The 20,102-nt window shown below is 45.1% G+C and overlaps 1 long non-coding RNA gene across 2 annotated transcripts; it reads right to left on the bottom strand.

The window, feature by feature from the left end:
* Window positions 1-6,639: 6,639 nt before the first annotated feature.
* On the bottom strand, window positions 6,640-19,948 carry LOC309398704. 2 transcript variants are annotated; one of them, XR_014176430.1, is made up of 5 exons: window positions 18,839-19,948; window positions 15,291-18,048; window positions 13,615-13,840; window positions 7,403-11,573; window positions 6,640-7,355 (listed from the first exon to the last, which is right to left on the bottom strand). It is a non-coding gene; the product is annotated as an uncharacterized lncRNA (long non-coding RNA). The 2 variants fall into 2 exon arrangements; XR_014176431.1 differs by lacking the exon at window positions 6,640-7,355 and having other exon boundaries at window positions 7,491-7,744.
* Between the last annotated feature and the right edge of the window lie 154 nt (window positions 19,949-20,102).

Here is a 20,102-nt window from a genome sequence, read left to right as displayed (position 1 = left end):
TTCTCCTGCATTCTTTGCCAGTGAACCAACCTTCCTTCCTCCCTTTACAATGCAGTATTGCAGGCTGACCCTGCCCACTGCCGGGAGTTCGATCCTGACTGGCTCAATCTTGACTCAGGCTTCCATCCTTCTGAGGCCGGCAAAATGAGGACCCAGATTGTTTTGGGAGAGCAAGAGGCTGACTCTGTAAACCTCTCAGAGAGGGCTGGATATACCGTAAGTCTAATGCGATGATTGCTCCCTTGGCTGAACTGATACTCATCTTGGCTCCGGCTTTGATTTTTGAGCTGCTGGCCGTTTGAGCTGTGATTTATCTCAATGGGGGGCAGTGCAACCCAAGAACATCCCTAAATGTCAGGGGTGTAAATATGGACCCACGGTGAGTCATTGAGTGGAGTAAGCGGAGGCCATCCCATCCTTTTTGCTGCCATCCTTCGCCTCCCACAGCTGCCTCCGTGGCCCAGCCAGCTTGGGACGTTTGGCTCCTCTTTCGCTCAGTTGCTGCCATCCGTCCTTCCTTTCATCTGCTGGTGGCATGCAAACCTAGATTGGGGGAGGGCAATTCTGGAAACCAGGCTAATGCCCCAAAGTCTTTTTTTTAAGACCCTGCCTTTGCAGCGCAGCGATGACCGACTGACCTACTGGCAGTGAAGTCCGTGGAGACAATTGCATTCCCAGGTTTATTTTATTTTATTTTAATTCAAGCTGAGGGTGAGATTTTTTTAAAAAAAATGTGGTTTTAATTCTTCCTTCCTGGAAAAAATAAAACAGGCTACCCTAAGCTTTCCTTCCTTCCTTCCTCCCTTCTTCCTTCTGCTCTCTTTCCTTCCTTCTGCTCTCCTTCCTTCTCCCTTCCCTCCTTCCTTCCTTCCATCCATCATAACTAGTTTCCTTCCTTCCTTCCTTCCCTCCCCCTCCCCTTGCCGCTCTCTGAGCTTGTAGACATTTCATAACCCAACTAGCTAATATCATTAGTCTTCCTTCCTTCCTTTCCTTCCTTTTCTCTTTTCGTTCCTTCTCTCTTTCCCTCCTTCCTTTTTCCCTCCCCTTGCTGCTCTCTGAGTTTGATGTTTCATAACCCTAGCTAATGTCATTAGCCTTCCTTCCTTCCTTCCTTCCTTTCTTCCCCCCTCCCTCCCTCCTTCCATCATAACTAGTTTCCTTCCTTCCTTCCTTTTTCCCTATCTCCCTCCTTCCTTCCTTCCATCATAACTAGTTTTCTTCCTCCCTCCCTCCCTCCTTCTTTCTGCCTTCCTTCCTTCCTTCCTTCCTTCCTTCCTTCCTTCCTTCCTTCCTTCCTTCCTTCCTTCCTTCCCCTTCCCTCCCTCCCTTTCTTCCTTCCTTCCTCTTCCTCCCCTTCCGATTACATTTTTCCTTCTCCCTTTGTTTCATTTTTTTAAAAAAATCATCTGTAACACGCAATGGTTTTTTGCCTCTCTAATTCTGCAGTCGATCTTATTGGGAAAAGAGACGGTCGGCCGCCTGTCCTAGAAGACCCACGATCCTCAAAACGGGATTTTGCACCTCTGCTTTGATAAAACCCTTGTTTAGAGAGCCTTCTTCTACACTAGTTCCGAAGGCTCCTATTTGAGATCAAAGTGTGGCAGTGAAGTATCCAAGAAGAGACGATCAGAAATGAGAGAAGGAAAGAAAACGAAGGCCTTGCACCAAATCAATTTTCACGTGTTTTATATATTGCCAGGGAAACACCCTTCCTTGGAGGATACAAAATTTAAAGAAAGCTGTGCCACATTCTCCTTCTTTTGCAAATATTTGAGAGTTTGTGTGTGAGAAATGCAATTTGGAGGCCAGCATGCAGGCATTCATCCCCTTTCCTGAGGAATGCCATAATCTGGATACCGTATTTCTTCCTCTCATACTAAATGTTTTCTTTAAAGAAACAAAAACGCCTTAACAATCCCGTTTTAAACCTCCGGCATCAAGATCCTTCAAATTCTGATATATTTTCTTTTTAAAAAAGCTGATCTCTACAACACAAAGGGGAAATTAGGAATTCTGGGAGTTGAAATCCGCAAATCTTAAATGTTGCCAAAGTTGTACACATCCCCACTTTAAATGGCTTTTTTTTCTTTTTTGCAATTCAACATTTCCAACCCTGGAAAAAAAAAATCTGTCAGGCCTGCAGCCATCTTTTCTTTTCGATCTTTGGCCTGCCACACTTTCTATTATTCTATTATGCATTTTCCATTGTGGGAAAATGGGAGGGGGGATTGTACAGAGTTAGATGATACGTAGCCATAACAAAATTCTTTCTAGAAAGCCAAGGTCATCTTTTGTCTCTGCACCTGACTAAAGAACTGGATGGGTGGAACTGCCAGCATGGCAGTGGATGATTGGACCAGGTGATGGGTTTGTGGGCAAGAATCTTTGAACTTCAATGGGGTGGGGAAAAACAGGAAGCTTTCAGATTCGGGCTTTCCCAGATGTTCCAACATGTCTCTCTTAATAAATTGGAACTTTGAGCAATACTTTGCTCTGATTTAATTTTGGATGCTTATTTGGAACCCTGACAAAATCTTCCGTTGAGTTCCGTATTTCTTTGCCGGGGTGAGTAAATGAAGCGGTGGGTATTTGCAGGTGTAACCATAATAATGACCCTTGCAGAGGGGGTGGGTGGGCTCCCTCTCTACCCCCACCCCCATTCTCTCCATTAATCGGACTCTCTGGGTGGCCTCCATCAGCCCGCCGAAGATGATGGGAAACCCGTAAACGGAGTCGCGCTAATGCTTACATACAAGTCGTCCATCAGGGCCTTTTGACAGGCTTTCTATTACATAACATAGCTTCACCTCTCCATTAACATCAATCTGCCTGACGATGTGATGTGAAGAGATTACCTTAAAGGGACACGGCTGGCCTGCTGGGGCTGACCTTAGACCCCACGTCCTGTTGGAAGAGGGGACACGGCTCAGGCCTGGCGAGGAGGGAGCACTTGATCTGGGAGAGGGGACAAAATCTGTCCTATTCTATTCTATTCTATTCCTATTCCTATTCTTATCCTATTCCTATTCCTATCCTATTCTATTAATTCTATTCTATTTTCTATCCTCTATTCTATTTTATTAATTCTATTCTATTTTCTATCCTCTGTTCCATTCCATTCCATTCCATTTTTTAATCCTATATTGTATTCTCTATTCTATTCTATTCCTATTAATTTTATTCTATTCTATTTTCTATCCTCTATTCTTTTCTATTAATTCTACTCCATTCCATATGCTGTTCTGTTCTATTCTATTCTATTTTCTATCCTCTATTCTATTCTATTCTATTCTATTAATTCTATTCTATTCTATTTTCTATCCTCCATTCCATTCTATTCTATTCTATTTTATTCTATTCTTCATTCCAATATCCTATCCTATCCTGTTCTGTTCTGTTCTGTTCTATTTTCTATCCTATATTGTATATTCCATTCCACTCCACTCCACTCTACTCTTATGGCCAAAACTGGACTCCGTCTTCAAAGTGCAATCTTACCGTTGCAGCCTAAAGCACGATTAACTTAGCAGAAGACATCGGCTAAGCTTCTCCCCAGGTTAGAGGAAATTGCATTTGGGGACTTCAGTTTTTCCTGTCCCAAATTCAAGCTCGTGCTAGAAAAACCCAAGAATCGGTCTCTTGTCTACCCCAAACTCCTTGTGTGTTTTTGTGCAAGGAAAGGACCTCTTGATCAGAAAGGCCACCAGATTCTGACACCGAGGCTTGTGTGCGTGCCGATGCGGGGGTGGCGGACTCTACCAGACACAATCTCAACCCAGCTCTATAATTAAACCCTTCCTCGTCCTTTGCTGGAGAGCTTTTTGACACACACAGTCGAGAGGGAAAAAAAACAGTTATTATGACATCCAATTCCAGGTGGCTACAGCAGGGTTTTCAGCCTTTGTCTGCAGAGGCCAACTCTTCATGTTGTCAAGGCAATGATAATGGAAAGTGGGGGGAAACTGACACCTCAAGAGCTTTTTACTAGAGCTTGATTAATACCTGGCAGGCAGGCAGGCAGGCAGTGGGTAGGTAGGGAGCGAAGGTTGCCAACTGACCAGGGAGATAAACAACGCGAGGACAAGCCAGACAGATTGCAGAGAGGTTGCCAAAATTTTGCTACTTGGAACGCTGCAAAACGGTTTCGTTTCCACCCACACCCCTTTGCATAAATCCAATCCATTTTTTAAAAAAATCAACATCGTTTATTGCAGCCAGTTAGCCCCTTAGATGAATCCATCGAAAGCTTTCTGGTCCTCGATGTACGGCCACAACATTTCTGTTGATGGGAAGGTAACAGCGTTCTGTGCACCTTCGGCGTTGAGTCATGCCGGCCACATGACCACGGAGACGTCTTCAGACAGCGCTGGCTCTTCGGCTTTGAAACAGAGATGAGCACCGCCCCCTAGAGTCGGGAACGACTAGCAGATATGTGCGAGGGGAACCTTTACTTTTTACTTTTTCTTGCAAATCTATTCCTTCTCCTTTGGAGATTTGCGATGAGAGGCAACTTGGGTATTCTTTTGATCCTAGAGAGAAATATTTGTGCGTGAACATGCAATTGTTTGTATATGGTACGTTGGGGTTTTTATAGAGGTAGATGGCCAGTAAGTCCTGCAGTCATTACAACTCTGGTTTAATTTGCAGCTATGGAGAGTGGTGGAAAAAAAGCCAAAATGGGGACTTGAGTTGCAGATACAAAGTGATGCTGCTGTGAGATTTATTGATTACGGCTTGTCATGACAACCTGTCTGCAGCCCGTGAATTTACAACCATGTGTGGGACTCCTGTATTTTAGGTGCATAAATTGCAGGTGGAATCGGGTGTGACTGACAGGAAGGGAAAAGAAAACCAAACGGGTCCGAATTGATCTTTAAATCGGTTGTGTTTTTTTTTACGGTGAAACCTTAACGATTAAACTGCATTTTTTTCTTTCTTTCTCAAGCACATATGCAGACACGTTTTTTTAAAAAAAAGTTCACACCAATAGAAACTAGAAATCTGTTGGAGCAGAAAGCATCAGAAATTGTACGCTTATTTATATTACGATGAGGAGTGTTTTTCTTTTCTTTTCTTTTTAAAAAAATTATAAATCATAACATGGTAAAAATGTTGGCCATCGGTTAAAAAAATACAAACTTCTTTTTTATATTGTAAAAACAAGTCAAGGTTCTTAGCTTGAAATGATCTTTTTGTTAATGTTAAATGTAAAGGTTCCTCTCACACATATGCGCTGTCGTTCCCAACTCTAGGGGGCGTGTGTGCTCATCTCCGTTTCAAAGCCAAAGAGCCAGCGCTGTCCGAAGACGTCTCCGTGGTCATGTGGCTGGCATGACTCAACGCCAAAGGCACACGGAACGCTGTTACCTTCCCACCAAAGGTGGTCCCTATTTTTTCTACTTGAGTCTTTTACCTGCTTTCGAACTGCTAGGTTGGCAGAAGCTGGGACAAGTCAGGGGAGCTCACTCCGTTATGCAGCGCTAGGGATTCGAACCACTGAACTGACGACCTTTCTGATCGACAAGCTTAGTGTCTTAGCCACTGACCCACTGTGTCCCATATTTAGTAATGTTACGTTGAGCATTCACTGTATTATCCATTGTCCTCGACTTACAATCACAATTTAGCCCAAAAACTTCTGTTGCTTAGTGACAGTTTGGTTAAGTGAGTTTTTCCCCATTTTACGACTTTTCTTCCCATGTGTTGTTAAGTGAATCATTTCAGCTGTTGAGTTAGTCACACACAAAGTTGTTAAGTGAAATCTTTCCCAATCCAATCAGGATGGCTGATTTCATCAGGGAGAATCTCTCAGCCATTTGATAGTTTCTGTTGAAGAGGGCAAGTTATATTTAACAGGTGCAGCCTGTTCCCCCCCATACACTTTTACACACTTAAATTGTTTGAAGCATTCCAGTGGAAGAAGTGACCTACAAACCCCAGATTTTTGTGGGACAACAAAGTCACTCGATCAAAAAATTTAAATAAAACGAAAACCTTGTAACTCAGAAATTCGGCAGGGGTAAACAAATTGTCTTGACATTCAGCCTTTTTAAGGTCTGGAGGAATTGAGAAGTGTGTGTGTGTGTGTGTGTGTGTGTGTGTGTGGACACATTTTGTGTCTCAGATTTCCATGCCTGTAAGGCTGTGTGTGTGTGTGTGTTTTAAGAGCTCTTTAGCCTTTTTTTTTAAGGCAGGGGAGAAATCCAGCAGGTTCTGACAGGTTCTGGAGAACTGGTAGCAGAAATTTTGAGTAGTTCAGAGAACCGGTAACAGAAATGTTGAGTAGTTCAGAGAACCGGTAGCAGAAATGTTGAGTAGTTCGGAGAACCGGTAGCAGAAATTTTGAGTAGCTCGGAGAATCGATAGCGGAAATTTTGAGTAGTTCGGAGAACTGGTAGCAGAAATTTTGAGTAGTTTGGAGAACTGGTAGCAGAAATTTTGAGTAGTTCGGAGAACCGGCAAATGCATCTCTGGCTGGCCCCAGAGTGGGGTGGGAAGGGAGATTTTGCAGCATCCCTCCCCTGTCACGCCCACCAAGCCACGCCCACAGAACCAGTAGTAAAAATATTTGAATTTCACCACTGTTTAAATGTATGCAACTCAATAAATCGACAATACAAAAACATAGTTAACTTGCATGTTAAACCATGCGGGAATCCGAAATGAAGTCAGACACAGATTCTAAATTTTTAAGCTGATCCATTGAATAAATAAAAATAGGTTAAAAGCACTGAAGCACGCAAACTATATGTGTGCGAAGGGAAACATTGTGTGCTCTAATTCTTATTCAGTTAAACATTTACCTTATTATGAAGGCAGATCCTTTAAAGATAAATTTAAAATTGGGTAGAGAGAAGGGAGGGAGGCAGTTTCTCGATAGATTTTTAAATGCTACTTAAAATAATAATTTAAAAAGTTCCCATATGTGATTGTGCCACGATCAAAAAACAGTGTTCTCGGGCAAATACACACTTGCGAATCAAGAAGAATCCCACAGGCAGTCTTACTTAAAACAAAAAACGGCCAACTGCGATCAGTAATATTTCATTGCTGTTATTTTAATATGCCTCTTGGAATTTAACCTTGAGCCCTTGTCCCTCTCTATCTTCTACCCAGAGGCCTCAGACTTTGAACACTTGCCAATATTGTAAAAATCTGGATTTTCCAGTTCTGAAGAAGCAAGTGTGAAATTCTTTTTTTGTTGAAAAGGACAGCGGAAAGGGCACAGAAAAGGGAAGGAGAAGATCGCTCTGTTAAATAATATTACTACTTCTCCTCCTTCTTCTCCTCCTCCTCCTTCTTCCTCCTCCTCTTCTTCTTCCTCTCTTCTTCTTCCTCCTCCTCCTCCTCTTCTTCCTCTCTTCTTCTTCTTCCTCTCTTCTTCTTCCTCCTCCTCCACCTCTTCTTCAAGCCAACTTTTGCATTCTCCTCTTGCTTCTTTCTTTTTTCTTGAGCAAAGTTAATTTTTTTTAATGGGTCTGTACCCGGGTTTGCTTTGTTCTTACCTTAAAGCTTGCGATTGTGACACAGCAACCTTTAACAAAAAAATAACCGCCGGTATAATTTATTCTCCGCCACTCTAAACAGGTGAAGAAAGAGGAGCTTTACCTGTGACTTCACGTCTGACCTTTCTCCCTATTGGAGAACAAGCCTAAGGGGTGTCCTCTTCTAAAGTGGATCAATAGATAAGTTTTCACTTCTTGTTTATTCCTGTTCAAGTCCAGGTAACCAGCAGGAACACCTGGGGAAAAAACCTGAAACCTTATTAATGTAAAAATTTACTAAAGACACTTCATTAAAAACCAAACAGGGCCTCCACTGGCCGTAGCTTTTTGGATGCAGTTCAAAGGGTTCCCCCCAATCCAATTTTTTTCCATTTTTAAAAGCCCAAATAGACTAGCACATATGTCTATAATCACAACAAAGAAAAGGAAAGGAAGAGAGCAGGAAAGGAGAAGAGAGGGAAGGGGAGAGAAGGAGGGAAGGGATAGAAAGAGAAGGAGAGAGGGTTGGAGAGGGAAGAGGAAGAGAAGAGTAGGGGAGAGGCAAGGGAAGAAGGAAAGGGAAAGGAGAGGAGGAAGGAAGAGAAAAGGAGAGGAAGGAGGGAAGGAATAGAAAGAGAAGGAGAGAGGGTTGGAGAGGGAAGAGGAAGAGAGGAGTAGGGGAGAGGCAAGGGAAGAAGGAAAGGGAAAGGAGAGGAGGAAGGAAGAGGAAAGGAGAGAGAAGGAGGGAAGGGATAGAAAGAGAAGGAGAGAGGGTCGGAGAGGGAAGAGGAAGAGAGTAGGGGAGAGGCAAGGGAAGAAGGAAAGGGAAAGGAGAGGAGGAAGGAAGAGGAAAATAGAGAAGGGAGGGAGGGTGAAAAGAAAAGAAAAAATAGGGTGAGGATAATACAAAATAGGTATATGGGATGATAAGCAAAGCCACCCAGAATGTATATTTTAACCTTTTTATATGGAAAAACAAATATGTAAAAGTGATAAAGATAAATAAGAATAATAACTATGTGAATGGATACCTGTGATTATATATAAGAGAATAAAAAAAAACTTAAAAAACAAACAAACAGGGCCTCCACTGGCCGTAGCTTTTTGGATGCAGTTTAAAGGGTCCCCCCCCCATCCGATTTTTTCCCCATTTTTAAAAGCCCAAATAGACTAGCACATATGTGCGAGGGGAACCTTTAGCTTTACCTCTACCTAGCTGTAGCTAGCTTCCTTGAAATCCCCAAGGCCAGCTAGGAGCTGTCGAATACTTTGCATCCTTCACAACCCACCAACCCACACACACACACAAAAAAAAACCCTGAACTGAGTCCATATTAAGCAAGCTTAGCCTCTGGTGGGAATGCAGCTGCTAGGGGGCACAACTAAAAGGATACTCTAGGAACCGAGCAAAACTGAGCCCTTACTCCGAACTAAAATCCCTTGAAAGCGGGCGAAGAACAAAACAAACATATCCTGGAAAGTTGGCTTTCTACCAACCGTCTGGCTTCTCGGTTGAAGCACAATTGTGCCTTTTATGTTAAGAGCAACGTAAGGCCTTCCGAGGTGTAAACGCGCAAGAGAATGAGTCACACGTAGCATCGGTTGGATTTTTTCCAGCTGCCCTCTGGAATTCTGTAATCAGTCTGTGTCAACAACCCAGTATCCGAAACGTAGAAATTCTGCACCGATGGTTGACGTTGGTCAACCCTTCTTGGATAGTCAATGGACGGAGGTTGTTGAGTGTTTTCGTTTTAAACTTTTCGTTCCTTTGGGAGACATTTCCGGTGGAGATGGAAGAGGAAGGTAGGAAGGAAAGGTCCTGGAACATCCTTAGATCCAATTCCTACCCAACATAGGAATCTCTATAGAGATTCTCCATCAGTCAGGTCATGGTTGTCCCAAAGATGATTTTTTTTTCAAGAGACCACTGGACTTATTGGTTTTTCTCTAAAAGTGTTTCACTTCTCATCCAAGAAGCTTCTTCAGTTCTGACTTGGAGGGTTGGGGAATGGAAAGATTTATACTCCTTGCAGACAGAGTTGGTCATTTGCATCTTTTTCGAGAGTCGTTGAGGCCACTTGGAGGTTTCTCTGTGTCCTGCAAATGGTTCTTGCAGTCTGCAGTTTTTCCTCTGGAAATCCATCCCTGTTCCCACGCCATTCAAAGGGTTTTAGTCTCCAATTGTATAGCTAAATGTCTGTAGAGATTCTCCATCATCCGAGGTTACGGTTGTCCCGGAGGTGCTTTTTCAGGAGGCAACTGGACTTTCTGGGATATTTTTTTTTTTGCTTTTGAAGACGTTTTACTTCTCATCCAAGAAGCTTCTTCAGCTCCGGCTGGATGATGGGGAATGGAAGGATTGATTCTCCTTTCAGACAGCGGGTCATTTGCATCCTTTTTAGAGGGTCGTTGAGGCCACTTGGAGGTTTGTCTGTGTCCTCAGGGTCACCTGAGTGGTGCAAATGGGTGTAGAGCCTTCTTGGAACTGCTGAAAGGATCTGTGTTGTGGAGCTGTGCTATATTTATTGTCACTACTCAGGTGACCCCGAGGGCTGATTGTTCTGACTGTCAGAAAATCCCTCCTTATTTCCAGGTTGAATCTCTCCTTGGTCACTTTCCATTCATTCTTCCTTGTCTGGCCTTCGGGTGTCTTGGAGAATAGCTTGACCCCCTCTTTTCTCTGGCAGCCCCTCAAATATTGGAAGACTGCTCTCCTGTCTCCCCTGGTCCTTCTCTTCCCTAGACTAGCCAGGCCCAGTTCCTGCAACCGTCCATCGTATGTTTAAGCCTCCAGTCCCCTCATCATCCTGGTTGCTCTTCTCTGCACTGTTTTCCCCCTGCCCAATCTTGGTGCTTTTAAAATACATCCTTCCTTCCTGCACAGTTGTAAACAAAACACCACACACACATACAAACACAAACCCACACACAGATTGTCTTTTTCCTTTCCTGGAGTTTCACAACATCCTTCTGAAAACACCTCTGATTTGTTTTTGTTTTGTTTTTTTTGCTACCTACTATCTGTAGAAAAGTTTTTTTTTAAATTCTCTGTAGCTTTAGTCACACTTAGGGGAGTGAACTGGGGAAACACTCATTGGCACCATTTTCTCCAGTTTGTCTAACACGGCATCCATTTGACACCTCCCCGGCATAAAATGACACCCCCCTTTTCTACCTCTTGTATTTATGTTGCCCACAAATGAGGAAAGCAGGGAGCTGTGTGCAACACACTCAGGCGTAACGGGGTGCATTTGGTTTTAATTTAGCATGTTTGGCGCAGTGCAATTGCCGTTGTTAAGCCGAGTTGACACCGTGGATTTCCGTGAATCCAATTTTTCTTCTTTACAAAGGTTTTGTTAGAGTTTATTGTGAGATAAAACACAAAGTACAAATTAAGAGAGAAAGAAAGAAAGAAAAAGGAAGGAGGGAAGAAAAGGAAAGGAATAGAAGGAAAGGAAAAGAAAAGGAGGAAAATGAAAGGAAAGGAAAGGAAAGGAAAGGAAAGGAAGCCACATTTCTCTTACTTGCGTCTCAGGCAGGATACTAATGTCATGGTTTCCAAATCACAGCATGGTAGGGTAAAACCAAATTAAGAAGATTCCACCAGTGGAACAGAAGTTGCCTTCAGAAATTGTGGAAGCTTCATCAATGGAAGCTTTCAAGAAGAGACTGGACTGACACCTGTCAGAAATGGTGTAGGGTCTCCTGCTTGGACCGGGTGGGAGGGTTGGACTAGATGACCTCCAAGGCCCCTTCCAACTCTGTTTTTCTGTTGTGTTCTGATTGATGCAGGGGGTCAGCTCTCTTGTGGCTTATTTATGAAGGCAAGGAGGAGACACGCGGATTATTTGGGGGTTCATGGGAAGGAAAGGTGACATTAAAGCGAGGCTGATCAAAAAAGAGCCCATCCGAACAACCGTGTCCTTCGGGATCTCCAAAAACGCTGATCGCTCATCCTCAAATCTTTTTCCCCATATTCCTTTTTCTCCCCAAGGTTTGGACTGATCAACAGGAAAGAAATGAAAAGGGGAGCTTTCAATGCTGTAACACATCCACCATCTCCCTCTCTCCCGGTTCTCTTGTAAGCTGTTAATTTCAGAAACAACAAATGTCACCTCTTACTGAGAAATTCAGTACATATATTTTGAAGGATAAAGAGGGGAAGGAGGAGGGGCGGGGAAACGGATGTTTCTTTACAAACAGATCGAGTACAATGTCCACCCCCACCCTACTCCACTCCAAAGCGAATCTTTCGAGTTTTCAAAATCAGGTCATTAGAAAAAGCAACTTTCCTTTCTCACTGCAGGGAGGTGGTTATATTTTAGTATTCTCGCTTTGGTTATCTATACATTTGCCTCTCTCCCTCCCTCCCTCCCTCCTTCTCTTTCTCTCTCCCCCTCTCTCTCCTTCACTCCCTCCCTCCTTCCTTCCCTCTCTCTTTCTCTCTCTCTCTGTCCCCCTCCTTCTCTCTCTCTTTTCCACCTTCACTCCCTCCCGCCTTCCTTCTCTCTCTTTTTCTCCCTCTCCCCCCCCCCTCTCTCTCTCGCTCTGTGTTCCAAACTACTAAGGATATACAATTTGTCTTTCAAAATAACATAGCACTGAAATATATTTTTTCTTAGACAAACTGTGTTTGGCTCAAATGTGCTTCCTTTAAAAAAAAAATCAAACTGGAACATCTGAAATGGATTACAGTGTTTTATGTTAGAGCAAAAAACGCTTATCCTTATCCTTAAGACTGGCCAGTGCACACTTGCAATGTATAAACCCACAGACTTGCAAAACAGTCTATTTTGGTTACAGCTTGCAGGAAGACGTGATTGCAAAAGCATTTCACCACAACAGGATGCAATGTTTTCTAAAGATAAATAACAACATGATTCTCCAAGGGTGGAGAGGGAGGGTTCTTTTATTCACTTCAATAAATAATAGACCTGCTCCTAATATATAAAAGATGTGGAGACTCTGGAAAGAGTGCAGAGAAGAGCAACAAAGAGGATTAGGGGACTGGAGGCTAAAACATATGAAGAACGGTTGCAGTAACTGGGTAGGTCTAGTTTAATGAAAAGAAGGACTAGAGGAGACATGAGAGCAGTCTTCCAATGTCTCAGGGGTTGCCACAAAGAAGAGGGAGTCAAGCTATTCTCCAAAGCACCTGAGGGTAGGACAAGAAGCAATGGGTGGAAACTAATCAAGGAGAGAAGCAACTTAGAACTGAGGAGAAATTTCCTGACAGGGAGAACAATTATTCAGTGGAACAATTTGCCTCCAGAGGTTGTGAATGCCCCAACCCTGGATGTTTTTAAGAAGATGTTGGATATCCATTTGTCTGAAGTGGTGTAGGGTTTCTTGCCTAAGCAGGGGGTTGGACTAGAAGACCTCCAAGGTCCCTTCCAACTCTGTTATATATATATAACAGCTGCTGTGCTAGACTAATACATGCATACACAGATACATACATATATACATACATATATTTAATTACACACACACACACACACACACACACACACAGAAATCTAGCACAGTGGCATTGGTTTATTTCTTTAGAAAACGGGAAGAGAAAGGTTGATTTTTGCATGTGATTTCCTGCTTAAATTAGAGCATTGAGGGAAATTAGATTCTAACACAAACGAAGGGGAGGGGGATTAAAAGCAAACAGATACCCACACCCACACTGGTGTGGGGTTGTTGTTTTTTTTGCCTGACATTCCAACTCACATTTTTAAAACTTTTTTTTTGTCTTGGCAACCAAGGGGCTAATAGTTGCAATCCTTTGGATATTTGGGTCAAAAGTCATTTCTGCCCTTTCATTTTGGCTACAGGTCAAATCTATAGTGCGTAGTCTAATTTGTTTAAAAAAATGGAATAGAAGGGCGGAGAGAGATAGGTGTGCGATGCTAGTTTCAAGGTTAAAATGACCTTTTCCACAAGTGGCTACAATTATTTTTTTTATTTTTTTTACTATTTTGCAGCTAAGCCAACTGGCCAGTTTGACACCTTAATCGCACCCAGTTTTCCCAGAAATAGCTGCAAAAGGTCACCATATCACAAAACTTCCAGGAAGGGGGGGAAATAATAATTGTGATGGGACAGGAAACCCAAGGAAGAAGAGCTCTAGACTTACCAAGAGGTAAAGTTATGGGCTCCAGTGGGACTTCAGCACAGCCCCATTCCCAGAATTGGTTTGGGATGAGCAGCATGGCAGAGAGAGGATAAATGTTTAAGGTTGCATCACATCCATAAGAATCAGAGACACAGCGTGCAGATTAAAGAGGTTTAGGAATAAAATTCCTGGCAAATTTCAGTTCTGCTTTAAGGGTGGTTGAGACATGGATTTGAATGGAATTATCCTGGGATGGAGAAATAGGAGGGAAATGAATTAGTACAGATGAAAGAACAAGATTTATTGGGGTGGGTGGGTGGTAATAAAAGCTTTCTGTATCCAGAAAGACAAGAAATTAATTTCCTCTCAGATATAAACATATATAAAATCTATGAACTATCTGTCTGTCTATGTGTCTGTCTGTCTGTCTGTCTGTCTGTCTATCTATCTATCTATCTATCTATCTATCTATCTATCTATCATCTATCTGTATTATATATTTGTCTATCATTATCAATATCTATCTATCCAGAAAGACAAGAAATTAATTTGTCTTCCTCTTAGATATAAACATATAAAAAATCAATGAACTATGCGTGTAACTATATATGTATCTATGTATGACTATGTATGTATGTATGTATGTATCATCTATCTATCTATCTATCTATCTATCTATCTATCTATCTATCTATCTATCTATCTATCTATCTACCTATCTACCTACCCACCCACCCATCCATCCATCCATCCATCCATCCATCCATCCATCCATCCATCCATCTAGCTGTATTATCTATTTGTCTATCATTATCAATATTTATCTACCCAGAAACACAATAAATTAATTTGCCCTCCTCTCACATAAAAACATATAAAATCTCTCCCTCCCTCCCTCCCTCCCTCCCTCCCCTCTCCTTACAAAGCAACCTTTAGCTGCTATTTTCTCAGAAATCCTGCCGGCCCTGCTCTCAAGTAACTATAAATAGAACGGGAGCCTTATTTAAAAAGCCCCCCTTTTTTCTCCTTTGTGCTGTATATTTTATTTTGCCCGTCTCCTTAAACAAGCCAAGCACATTCTTCCATCCAGGTCATATAGATAAAAATCGGACAGCTCCGCCTTTGCACCCAAAACGCGCGGAGGAGCGTGTGTGTATGAGATGAATAGGAAGGAGATCAAAATAGAATAATAATAAATACAAAGCAGAGAATATTTTTTTTAGAACACTAGAAATTAGAGGAAGAAAGTAGGGGGCGAGGGAAAAATAATCCAGCGGTGGGGGGGGGGAATCGAGAAGCAGGAGGTCCTCCAGCCGCCTACAATAGCCCGGAGGCTAACGAGACAGAAGCTTTCCAATTTATTTTAGCTCCCAACCTGGAAAACAGCTGATGGCAAATCTCGTTCCTATTTAGTAACACCGACCGCGACGCACAAGCGCAGGGCAGATATAGCCCAGAGGGGTTGCGGGGAGGAAGGGAAAGGGACCACTTTCCAAAATCCTCATTACCCCCCTTCTCTCCCTCCCCCCCCCCGCCCCAGAAAGGCCGCCTTCCCTTTTAGCTCCCCACCCAGCCACAGTTCACAAGATGGCTTCCAGTAGGATCCCTCCCCCCCTCTTGGTGGGCTCGCTTCGGCTTTCGAAAGGCAAAAGACGCCCCCCACCCAACCACTCCCCTCGTTCCTCCCGACCTCTTACCCAACCGCGGGGAAGCTGCTTCGTAGCTCGAGCGTTGGCTCTTAACTGGTGCGTGCGTGCGTGTGTGTTTTAATTTAAATTTATCTCCCCCCCCTCTCGCGTGTATCCCTCCCCTTGGATCTTGGCTTCCAGATGGGGGGGGGGGAGAGAAGGCTGATTTCCAATCGCTCTCTCCGAAGAGGAGAAAGTTGGGGTGCTACGGGAGGGGTCGCGCGCAAAGAGACACGGAAAAAACACGGAGAAAACACCGTCACCCTGTTTTTTTGGCGTTGTTGTTTACTAGGAACGAGCTCGGGGCGAGAAAAAGGTTGTTAACTTCCCCCACTTCCCCACCCCCACTTCCCCACCCCCTCTTCTCATTCCTCCTTCTTGTCTTTTCTTTGCCAGGCTCCCACGGAGGCGCCGCGCCGTGGGAATCCGGCCACCTCTTTTCCCGGGTCGCGCGTAAAAGAATGGGCTGTTAAAAAAGCACCCCCTTTCTTCTAATTCTACCCCAAACCTGCGGGGGGAGGAGGAGGAGGGCCAGGGGAAACTACAGGACGGGGGAAACGAAGAAGAAAGGTCTGTTAGAAGGACAGAGGGACGTTCATGCAAGACAGATGGACGCAAGACTTGGATAGACTCGTGATTTCTATATTTGGTGCTTTTACGAGAGGCGGGCGCGGTTCTCCAAACGGCTCCGTGGAGAGGAGGGGGCTGTCATTAATCTAATGAGAGGCTGGGGAGGGTTGGATATACACTCTCCTCTTAACCCCCCACCCCCAATAACCCCTACGGGAGAGAATCTCCAAATTTCCGGGTATGAAACGCTGGGAGAAAAAAATCAGGATTTGGCTAGCGCCTTTTCCGACAAACATGGGTTTTTAAATTTTATTTATTTCGAGTTGCTTTTTTTTTTTTTTGCCACCGTGGACTTAAAACGCGGCCTCTCCGCCCCGCAGCGTCCGACCGACTTTCCGGGTGAAAAGATGGGGGTGGGGTTGTTTCCAAGTCCCACCCACCGCCGTGCCCAAAATGTGAAGTTGTATGTTTCTGCGTAAAAGATCAGCGTCCAGGACGGAGCCCTCCCATCCCCCCCATTCCTTGGGAGATTTGAAGGGGGGGGCGGGGGAGTGGAAGGGAAAAAAATCGGTCGATCTTGTTTCTCCGGGAAGGTCTGCGCCGAGGAAGGGGGCGCGGCTAGATGATCTCCACTCTCCCAAGCCGAAGATTTTAGGGCGTCTTTGCGCGGTGGTTTTGGGTGGGAAGGGAAGGCTCCCTCCTCTCTCGCTGCCAAGCTCTGGAAGAATCCAGATTTGGGGAGGGGGAAGAGAAAGGGGAGCCTTGGGAAAAGCAACATTTCAAACACATCCACCCCCACCCCACCACTCATCAATAACACGCCAGCGAAATGACAACCCCCCCCCCCACGTCCTGAGCCAGCTCCGGGCGCGGGTCAGCTCTTCTGGCAAGCTTTTTCTGCGTGCGGGGCAACTGAACGGGGAAGGGGGGAGGGCGTTGTTTGTGACCGGGCGTGGAAACTCTCCCCTCCCCCCCTCTTAACACCTCCTTCTCGTTGATCCTTGCTAATTTGGAGCCCGGCCGCCAAGTTCCGCTGCCAAATCGCCAGCTTTTCCTCCTCCCGGGGCGGAGGGGGTGGGGGAGGGGGGCACGGTGTTGTTGTTGTTGTTTTTAAACCACCGGGCTGCAAAATTATCGGCCGTTTTCTTCGGAGCCTCGTCTTTGGTTCTTTCTTTCTTTCTTTCTTCCTTCTTCTTCCTTTCTTTCCCTTCCTCCTTTCCTTTTCAGCTTAGGCTACTATTTTCGGTGGCTATTTTTTTCCTCACCTTTCTCTCCCTCGGTCCGGCCACCCCCCCCCCCCCCGCTTTCGTGTTTTCCTGTTCTTCCTTCTGTCTGCTTCCCAACGAAGGGCGGCCTTGGAACCGTCCTCGGGAAGAGAGCTGCTGGTGGTGGGAATTAGAAACGGCTACAGGGCGAAGGAAAGAGAGAAAGAGACAAAGAAAGAGAAAGAAAAGAAAGAGAAAGAAGGAAAAAAAGAAGGAAAAAAAGGAAACATCCCCCCCCCACCCGAACTAAACCCATTTTAGCCAAGAAATTCTAGGAGGGCTTCATTCTCCGGTTCTTCTTCGCCTCTTCCCCAAATCCAGCTGCCTCTTCGCCCAAAAGGTGGACACGCCTTTAATTCTCCTCCGGATCCCCCCAAAGAAGTTCGGGGAAAAAAAAGAAATAAATAAAAATAACCCCGAGACGCATTTTTCTCCATCGCTTTTATTTTATTTTATTTATTCGGTAAGGAGCCTCCACGCCCCGTGGGCGAACAAGGGCCAAGCCGCGGGTTTTCCGCGAGAGAAATCCGCCACTCCAAGCGCGGAAAAGACGGACTAAAACAGGGCACTGAAACCCGAGACGTGTCAGCCCGAAGTGGGGCGTGTGTAGGGAGGGAGGAGGGAGGGAAGGAGGAGGCTAGGGTGTCCTTAACCCCAAAGAGGATCATTTTTCTTCCATTTCTCTTCCCCTCCCCCCGCCGGGGAAACCGCGGGGAGCCTGTATGCAAATACGGGCGGATTACGAGCGATCGTTGGTATGCTTGAAAGGAGAGAAAGAGGGAGGGAGGGAGCGAGAAAACGAGGCGAGACGAAAGGAAAAAATGAATCATTCGCCTATCCCAAGTCCAATCTTGCAATCTTGTTTTCCTTAAGCATTAAACTGCCACGGTGCATTTAAGCCAAAAGTGGGGTGAGGGGAACCCTCCGTTTTGCTGTGAAGGCAAGGAGAAGAGAGAAAGATATATATATTTTTTTGCAAAAAAATTCTTTTTAACCTTTTTTCTGCCCGCCCCCCAGAAAGGCTGGAAGGGGAAAGCGAGGCAAAAAAAATGTATATGGCCGGGCAAAACAACTGATTCAGGATCCCTCCATCACGGCTTGCTCTATAAACCCCGTCCCCTTTATGATTCCTTCCCGTGCAAACAAACGGATTGAAGGAGCCTCGCCTTAGCCTTCTCTCCCTCCCCCCCTTTCCTTTTTTCCCGAAGGAAGGAAGAAAAGGAAAAGAAAAGCGAAAAAAGAATCCGAATGGCACCGCCGCTGGGAAAAAGGATGATGTCCCAGAATTCCCACCCCCAAAAAGACATTTTGGGGGGTCCTCACTTTTCCCCTTCCAGCCTTTTTGGAGGGGAACAGAAAAAAGGTTAAAAGCATTTTTTTTTTGCAAAAAAATGATAATATTTTTCTTCCTGTCTTCGCAGTTAAACGGAAGTTTTTTTTCCCTTCAAAAATATATATATATATATATTTTGGAATTTTGAGAATCCGGAGCTTTGTTCACTGACGGCTCAAGAAGGAACTAGAACAGGGGCTTAGGTTTGGGGAGGGTGGGGTCCCATAAATGCAACCCAGGAGAAAAAAATGGAACCCCCCCTTCCCACCCACCCGTTTCTGGGTTCACACACGCGTACAAAGACCGCTGGACTTTAATCCACGTTTGTTTAAAAGAAGGGAAATGACTGTGTCAGATGGGAGTTAACAAAAGCAAATAGATTTACTCACAATAAATTATTGACTCGGGTAGAAGAACGCCCCCCTCCTTTCGCCCCCCTCTCCAGCCGAAGCCCCTCCTGAAGCAACGTCTGTACAGTAGATCTATTTTGGGTATAATTCTTGGTTAACGACAGCCGCGCTTCGGCTGAAACTTGAAAAAAAAAAAACGAATCAAGCGATGATTTACTCCGCTCCAAGGCGCATCTCGGCTCGGTTCTCTTGGGCGGCTGATGCGGGTTCCGGGGAGACGGTCTACGCGTAGGGTCCGTCCGATGCGGATCGGGGGCTTCCACGGAAAGGCTGCGGCCGCCTCTTTCGCCGGGAGGAAATCGGTGGGGACCCCCCCCCACTCCAACCCCCCAGGCTGGGATTGGGTGCTCGCTTTAGCTTACCTGGCAGTCAAACCCCACCGGGGGCGCCGCGCGCTTTCCTCTGGCCGGCTGGAAACGTCAAATCCACGCACAAGGACCCGGTCCTCCTACCGCAGCCACCCCACGCGCGGCCGGCCCTAAGCGCAGGAGGCGAGAACCCCCTTCCTTTCCCGCCGATGCAAAACCTTCCAACCCCTCCCCCCCTTCCCATCCTCCAAATTCCCTTTTTTTAAAAAAAAAAAAAGAAAGAAAAAAGAACGCCCGTCTGATGGACTTACTTTAATCGAAAAATCCTTAAAAAAAACATAAATAAATAAGAGGAAAAACAAAACCAGAGAAAGCGAAGGGCAGTTTTTTAAGCTGGGCGGCGCGCTGTGAAAAAGGCCACGCAATCCAATTCCTCACCATTTTTTTTAAACCCCTCCCTTCTTCCCCTTCTCCGTTTCGATCAACCGGAGGAGGAAAAATGAAGAAAAGAAGAAAAAGAAAGAAAAGGGACGAGAGAGAGAGAGAGAGAGAAAGAGTTGGGGGAGGGAAGGAAAAGAGAGAGAGAAAGAGAAAAGGTTGAATCGCAGTGGTGGGAATTGGCAAAGGGGGCGCCTAGAAACGGCCCTTTAATAGTTCCCACCGCCTCTCCTGGCTCATTCAAGCCAAGCCGGTTTAGGGGAGGCTAGAAACTGCTCGCCTCCTTCTCCTCCTTCTCCTCCTCTTCTTCCTCCCCGTCCCCCTCCCCAGCTCCATAATTGGTTTGATAAGATTGGCGGCCAGCCAAAGTATGTCCACGAACTCGAGTGGCAGGCGGGGCAGCCAATGGGGAAGGCCAGAAGGACATTCCGAGTGACGGAGGGGCGGGCTGACTGAAACAATGCTTGTTTCATTGCTTCGTTTCTTTCTTCCTCGCC

Source organism: Natrix helvetica (genome assembly GCF_964273705.1).
Source record: "Natrix helvetica genome assembly, chromosome: 13".
NCBI classification, from domain to species: domain Eukaryota; kingdom Metazoa; phylum Chordata; class Lepidosauria; order Squamata; family Natricidae; genus Natrix; species Natrix helvetica.
The sequence above is the reverse complement of the archived record's forward strand: the minus strand, read 5'-3'. Positions and strand labels throughout refer to the sequence as shown.